Source organism: Phyllostomus discolor, chromosome 7 (genome assembly GCF_004126475.2).
Source record: "Phyllostomus discolor isolate MPI-MPIP mPhyDis1 chromosome 7, mPhyDis1.pri.v3, whole genome shotgun sequence".
Classification (NCBI taxonomy): Eukaryota; Metazoa; Chordata; class Mammalia; order Chiroptera; family Phyllostomidae; genus Phyllostomus; species Phyllostomus discolor.
The window spans coordinates 114,068,511-114,076,542 of NC_040909.2; positions in this window are offsets into that span (position 1 = coordinate 114,068,511).

The following is an 8,032-nucleotide window of genomic DNA, read 5'->3' on the forward strand; positions in this document are numbered from 1 at the left end:
AGTGACTGGTGCCGAAGGAAGAGTCACAGAGGGGTCTGATGGGTCCTCACCCTGCCTGCCTCTACAGCCTGGTCAGGGGCATAACCCAGAGCACACCTTTTGCAGTGACAAAATGGGAAGGGTGCGAGGGGTCTACAGGCAGACACATGCCCTGGCATTAGGGCAGGGACCTTGAAGAATGACTTGAACAGATGGGGAAAGGACAGACATTCCAAGTGAAACAAATGCCTGGAACCAAAACCTAGAGGCTGGAAAGAGCAGAGTGAGTTCTGGGAATGGCAAGCAATCCAGTTAGACTGGAAGGACGGAGGCTCACGGGAGTATTGGTGGCCTGGCCCAGCAACACACATGTGGATTCCAGAAGCAAGCACGGTGGCCCAGAGGGACCTGGAGCCATGGGGTTACACCCTCGGCCCCCGGGGCACTGAGTCATGCCAGTTCCCAGACAGTTGACGGCCTTCCAAGAATTCCCCAGTCCTGCTCAGTCACTGCTGCCGGAGCCTCCTTGCCTTGTGTGGTTTATATTAGTTGGTATCTAATGCAAACCGTCTTTGTTCAGACTTCAAATACTTTCGTATTTTGCCCTTTGATCATTAAGTGTTTCTTAAGTCCAAAAGCACATGGGACTTACCTAGAGGTGCTTTAGAAAATAAAAATTTTGATGCATGGAAGTCGGACACCATTGGTGCAGGGTGGAGCCCAGCCATCAGCATTCTTTCAACAGGCACAGGGGTGAGAACCCTTGGATGCAGATGGTTACCATGGGGAGTGTCAGCGTCAAGCCCACACTCAGAGCAGGGCCTCCTGGCCTTCAGACTGCCCCGAAGCGGCCTTGGCAGACCTCCAGGAGTAGTTGGACTCCCGGAGCCTGGACTTAAAATGTGTTTCCCAGGCATCCGTTCTGCAGCTGAGACCAAAGTTTCCAACAGGAAGGGAGGGTAAGGCTTCTGTTTGTTTCCCAAGAGCCAAATGGCCTTTCAAGCCAGTGATAACCGACATGAACTGCACTGCAGGAGAACCAGGCATCAGCAGGAACTGTAGCCATTTCTGGTGGCCTCTGCATACCTGGAAGGGGGCCCTGGGTGGAGGTGGCATCATCTGCATCACTGGCTGTCAGAAAGCGAAGACAGATTAGGAGTCTGGGTATCAGGTCCTCTGTTTTCTCACTGGCAGATGGAGGTGATGATTCCTGCTGCAAAGGTTCTTGTTACGAGTCTTGAGAAAAATCACTCCAGCATGGAGGTGGTTTTCAGTGAGCTGTTCCTCCTGTTTTGCCAGTAACTCCTTTCACAATTTGAAGGGAAATCTCCAAATCTAGACCTCACAACTCTCAGCATTTGTCCACCCCCACCTCCCCAACCTACAGGCTTTGGGAAGGACTTTGAAGAAGCATATTTGAGGCCTTTTGTAAAGGTCAGGGTGAGGAACTTGGCAGTGGCCCCCCTGCTGAAGGGGACTGCCATCAATGAGCAAGGGGGTGACCAGCTGTCCTCTTCCAGGCCTGAGCAGAAATATGGTCTTTAGCCTGGGGGAGGATATAGAACTACAAGAAATATTTCCTGACAAATGACAATGGTGCAGAAAGGGCTCATGACAGTCTGTGAAAGTCGGAGATTCATGCTGAACACCTGACCCGACATCACCAAACAGTATTGCTCCCGTTTAACAGCTGAGGAAACTGAGGCTGAAAGACATTCAATAACTTGGGGAAGCCCCAAGTGGCAGAGCTGGGATTGGAATCTGAAAGAGTAGCAATTAAAAGTAGTGGGGCCTTTTGACTGGTAACATACTGGAATTTTTAGTTTTCCATCTCAAACACTGCAATTAGTTCTAGAACAGCCACACCTAATCCTACGGTTTGGACATTAAATCCAAAAGGAAACAGAGTCACTGAAATGTTTGTGTCCCTTTGAGCCCCCATCACAAAAAAGAAAACTGTGTAAGCAGGGTTCATTGTAGGGTTTTTCATGGCCAAGATGAGGGCGAGCAAGAGATATCGGAGGTCTCATAAAACGTAAGAGGTGCCACGAGATGGCCCTTTCTTGGATTAGGGATGTACGATTTTGCGCTCCCTTGTGATCCCACCCCTGCCCCCCCCCCCACCCTGTCTCACGACGCAAACTTCCTCACGGGGAAGCCTGCGGGGCTATTCGTTTGGTGGGTATTCGTTTTCCCTTCTTACTGATTAGGAAACTGAGGCTAGACAGAGGTGCCACTGGAATTCAACTGTGGCTGGACCAGGGCTCCATAAACTCCTTCCCTGCCGCAAGGGAGGCCAAGGCCGGACCCCCACCGTGGACAGGCCTGGTAACCCAGCCGCCCTCCAGAACCAGGCTCTTCCCCTAGCGCGGCGACACTGAGGGGCAGGAGGAACGGAGTCGCCGCGCACGCACACGCCGAGGCCAAGGGCGAGGGCCCAGGGCGCGGGGAGGAACCACTTCCCTCCGCGGAGCCCGGCGCCGGGGAGGAGGCGGCCGCCGCCCCTCCCCCGCTCCCGCCCCGCGGCCGCCAGGTGCCCAGAAACGCGGCCTCCCCCTCCCGCGCCTGTTCCCGGCGCTGCCCCGTCTCGGCGGTCACGTCAACCCATCCGGCTCCAAAGTACGAGTCAGCCGCGGCCCTGCCAACCCCGCGAAGGGCGGGGGCGGGGGGAGGGCGGCGCCGGGGGCCAGAGGGGGCAGGAAGCGAGGCGGCGGCCACCTCCTCCCTCCAGCGCGGCGCGGGCGGGTCGGAGAGCGACCCCGCCCTGCCCGCCGCGCCCGGGTCGGCCCGGCCCACTGGGCGAGGCGCGTGAGAGGCCGTGCCAGCTCGGCTGCCGCCCCTGCCGGGCGCTCCGCGGGCGGGGAGGGCGGTGGGAGGCAGGGCGAGGGGAGGCCCGGCGGGGGAAGCCGCAAGGCCGCGCCTCCCCGGCGGCGCGCCCGCCGTGTTGCTGGGGAGAAAAGCGCCGCCGCGGCCCCGCCCCAGCCCCTCGGGCGCAGCGCCCTCTGCTGGTGTGACCTCGGCACTACACAGACGCCCACCGGCACCTACAGCCCAGACGCGACTGCGGGGGCAGTGTGCTGCTGAGGTCTGGGCCCTCGGAAATTACTAAAGATTATCATTCTCTTTCTCTTTCCTCCTCTCTCTCCCCGACCTCTCTCTCCTTTCGTCCTCCCCCGCTTTTTAAGATTAATTAAAAAATGATCTCTGAGCTTTGCAGGAAATGGAAAAGAAAAAAAAAAAACAGAACAGAATCACTCCTAATGCCTGTATTATAAAGTCTTAGAATTTAAAAAATACTAATAATTTTAAAAATTCCAGAGAGAGAGAAACATCAGTCCGTTGTCTGCCCGAGAGGTTCGGGTCCCAAACTGCAACAGAGGCAGTGCCCTGACCGGGAATTGAATGGTGACCTTTTGTTGTACAGGATGATGCCATAGCCCACTGAGCCACGCCAAGGAGGGCAACATTTAGAATTTTTTTGTCTGCCCTTTCAGTGTTACATGTCTGCACGCTTATGCATGTGCATTCTTTGTAGAATAAAAGCCACAATATTGTCAATGCTGTGAATGCAGAGGCCTTTCTTTTTCCATTGCTTTGCCCTCAGGGTCTAGAACACCATCTGGCAGTGCCCCAGGCACTTGAAACCATTCCCTGCCAGGATTGTCATTTTTAGCGGCCTTAAATTCTCTTCTGTGGTCCCCTGACCCCATGTGTAAGAGGTTGACGGTAAAATGGACCATGAGCTCCTTTAGCTAGAATCTGAAGGCTGGATGTGTTGGGAGTTGAGAATTATTCAGCGTACACATACAAGGTAACCCCCCATTGGGGTCTGGATGACACCCTGTAATCAAACACACCACATTCCTGCTGCAAAATGTATGACTAGTCACACTGAGTAGGATAAATAAATACTATAAACAGCTTCCTGTCAGTTAGGTCAGGTTTAGAGGCCAAACGAGCTTTCACCATACTGAACAGAAAACGTTGGGTTTTCTGTTCAGAGCATTTTGAGTTTGGAATTGGAAGAGACCGTGGACCAGCACTAACCTCTGGGACGTCTGAGGGTCTGATGACGTGAGTGAGCCTCTGCCATGAGCTGTGCTTCCTCGTTTCTCAGTCTTTACACACTTGGGGTGCACAGTAACTCTGCATAACTGCTGAGGGGCCTGCTGACTGGATGTGAATGAATATGGGGCAGGGGTTGTGGAGGGGTGGGATTTGGTTGGGTTAGACCTTCGGTTGTGGTCACACCTCCTTCCCTACCCCCAGCTGCAAACCGTACACACCAGCACTTTCACGGCTAAGCCTTCCCCTTCCTGGATTCACTTCCAGGGCTCTGCTTGTCCCCATGAACCCCACCTGGGTATTTTGAAAGAAAGTTGCTGAACTCCCTCCAAAGACTCCCTGTGAGTAGTGTACAAAGAGCACTACTGTGACCCAAAGGGCACCACTGTCACTTCTCAAGCAGGGTATGGGAACCAAGACATTTATTCCACTAGCAGTTGTTAGTTGTGCTGTTACCGTGTGCAGAGAGCTGTGTGCAGAGAGCCGTGTGCAGGCTCTCCAAGCTCCAGACCGAATATCCAGCCTCCTGCTGATATCCCCGCTTGATTCCCATCCCAAATCTACCTCAAGTACAACATGTGCAAGATCACACTCACAAACCTCCCCTCAAACCTGGTCCTCTTCCACTGTGACCCATGTCAGTCACTGAGCCCATCATCCAACCAGTTACATGAACTAGAAGTTGAAAGGCAGCTGCCACCTGCTTCTCCATCCTTATGTAATTCATGTCAACAGCCCTCGGGCCATTCCTGCTCTCCCCCGCCACCCACACACCCATGCCCAATCCAGTTCCAACACAAGAGCCTAACCAGCTCCTACTTCTAGCTCTCACTCCACTCAGGTCCTTTCTCCACAACGAGGCCTGAGGAATCCCTTTGAAACACAAGGTCAGTTACGTCCTACAGACCCCAGGGGCCACCAGGAGCAGCTGCCCAGTTCTATGGCCTCACCTAAGGTTCTGCAGCACAGGACCTGAGAAAGTGTGTGACAGCTGTGAAACACACCCCGTCCCTGACTATAAAACTGTAATGCCTCCTTCCTCTCTCTTTAGAAACAGAAATCCATATAAAAGGCCTGCAGAGCCCTGCCTAGCCTGGCCCGGTCCTGCCCGGTGCTTGTGTTACGAGTCTCTAAGATTCAGGAGTACTGGCTTGCTTTCTCTGGCCCTTGAATTTCTATCCCAGGGTCTTTGCCCTGTTCTGCCCCCTACGTGGACCATTCTCCCTCCACCTCTTCATCTAGTGAACTCCCGCTTCCCATTCACATCTCAGTACAACCATCATTTTACCAGGAAATCTTCCTGATGGAGCTAAATAACCACCCACGCTCTTCACCACGTGCCGTTCCTTCACAGCCGCAGCATGTCGTCTTGCGTGTATCTGTCGATTTGATCCATGTCTGTCTCCCTCGGGACACTGTTGTGTCTTGTTTGCCCATCATGGTGTGCCCTGCCTTGTTTGCCTGCCTGCGGAGTAATGCGTTCTGCTCAACCCTCTTGGCACCAGCCCAGGAGGAGAACCAGAAGTACAGAAGAGAGATGTTTGCAAGTTCGTTCATCCATGCTACAAAGAGCAGCTGTTAAGTGCAAGGCTCTGGGAATGTGAAGAAGATGCAGCGTGTGTCTTCGGGAGCTACCAAAAGACAGCAGACTGCGAAACCAGTTGACTGCCTTCAAGATCTTAACTTTTAAATCACAAAAACAGACCCATTGACTTAGCAAAGAAACAGCCACACGGGGAACTTTCCCCACAGATAAAATGTCCCTTCTTTGGGCCTGAACCAATTAGCAAAGGTCCCATTTCTCCCAACCAACCAGTCCTAATTCTTTCCAGCTTTGCTAGCTGCTTCCACTCCCTGACCCTCCAAAAGGCTTGCCAAACCCTCTCAGATATGGAGGCTCTAAAGGCTTCCTTGGTGTGTGTGCTCCTTGCGTGCATCAAGCTAAGTAAACTGGGCTTGGCGTGGCCATAGACATGTCCATGGTGGGCCTGGCATTCCAACTTGGAGTTCAAAACCACCTGGAAAAAGCCTCGTCCCTTGAGCAGCTAGGTCTTCTGGCCTTGAGTTCCAGTCTCACACCCAGGAACACTGACTGGTTCACATTGGGCTCAGGGTTCCGAAAGTTGTCATGATAACTGGAGTGCTGTACTTTGGGATCTGCAGTGGCAAAGGCTCTTGCTGCTGGGAGTGGGTGAAGTGGGGGTGAGGGAGTGAGGCAGGGATCCCGTTCCTCCTGGCTCCACCCCACCTCAAAACCCACTGTAGAAAAGCAAAGGACAGACATTCAGGGGCACTTGCGACCTTCAGAAACAAGATTGAATACATGAACTTAATACTAGCTTGAAATCAGCTAAGTACACTGAGAAACAGTTGTTCACTGCAGCCTCCGTGCAGCCTGAGCAAAGGTAATCCACAAGCTCCATCTAGTGGGAAAACAGGCCACTGCCGCCCAACCCCTGAGTGAGCTCTTTTTGAGCTGCAGCCCAGGAGGCCTGACAGATCTGACTCTTCCCACTGCCAGGGAGGCCAGCAGCTGTTGGGGTGGGGGAATGGGGGGTGGGGGTGGGGGGAGGGGAATGGGGCCCTGGCAGAGAAAGCATCTTGAGTCTAATAGCCCCTGGCATGGGGAAGTAGCCTCTGCACTGAGAAAGAAAGCCTCACTCGTCGGAATGCTTTGAGTTTGGTTAACATTTTAAATTCAGGTAAATGTATTTTCCTTTAGCCCTGGCTGCCAGAAACCTCAGAGCCAAAATGGGGTCAGCCTTTAGCAGGAACTTACAATGATCAGTTTTCTACTAACCTCACCTCCATTGTATCTCATTTTTAAAGTTTTCTCCCACTTTACTGACATTTTTCTGACGTAGTTTCTATCTTACATGAGAGATTTCAGAGAATTTTTGGAAGTGGAGTCATCAGTAATTCTGTACAGAGTCTCCAGTACCTTCTGCAATGTCTCATTCGGGAACCATCCGGTGCGAGAGGGTTCAGAGCCCCGGACCCCTGAAGCTGAGATTCAGTGAGTGGGAACCCGGGAGATAAAGTGGCTGACATGTATTGAAACTTGATCAGATGCCGGGCACTTTTCTAAGCATTTTAAATGTAAAAACTCATTGAATTCTTGCAATCTTACTTTTATAGGTGAAGAAATGAAGCTCGGAGTTTTGGGGGCAGCATGTTACTCAGCAATAGATTTACAGTCTCAGAGAGGTTAATAACTCATCCAAGGCCACACAGCTAGTAAGTGGTAGAAGCGGAGTTAGGATGCCCTGAGTCCTTGCCCTTAACCACTGGGCTCTAGTGCTGTTTCACGAGCTCTGAGTCAGGTATCAGTTGAGGCCGGAGCAGGGAAGGAGGGGCTCTGTTTCAGGCTCCCAGGCTAGAAAAGGAACTCGCTAGCAGAGAGAGCTGGGCGGGACTGTGTGGCACAGAACCACCTGTGGTCCAGTAACCACCAGACACCTCCCAGAAGGCTGCCATGACCTGGTTAGTGGAGGTTCTAGGAGTGTAGTGGCCAGCAATAACAGTGGCTCCAGCAGCAACCTTCAGGACGGCTCACTCACTGGTCAGTGTTCCTGGACAACATAACACAGACATCGGTAGGGTTTTCAGTGGCAACGAGCTGCCAGCAGAAGCTTCCTCCAAGTTCTCTTCAGATTTATGATGTAGACGCCATCTCTCTTCCTTCTGCAGATGTGCTATTCCATTTGGCAGTCCACGCTGGTGCCACTTGAGTGGGTTCCTGCCACAAGGAACGTGAGGACACCCTCTTCCTTCAGTTGCAGATTTCTGGTGGTTACTGATCCCAGCGCTGACCACTGCCCTCTCACAGAGGCGTCTTATGTTGACCTGGCTACCATCGCTCTGTGTGACAGACTCTCCTCTGTGCTACGTGGACATTGCTATCCCTGGCGACAACAAGCGAGCTTGCCTAGTGGTCTCACGCAATGGATTCTGGCCCAGGAAGTGCTGCGTGTGCGTTGCACCATCT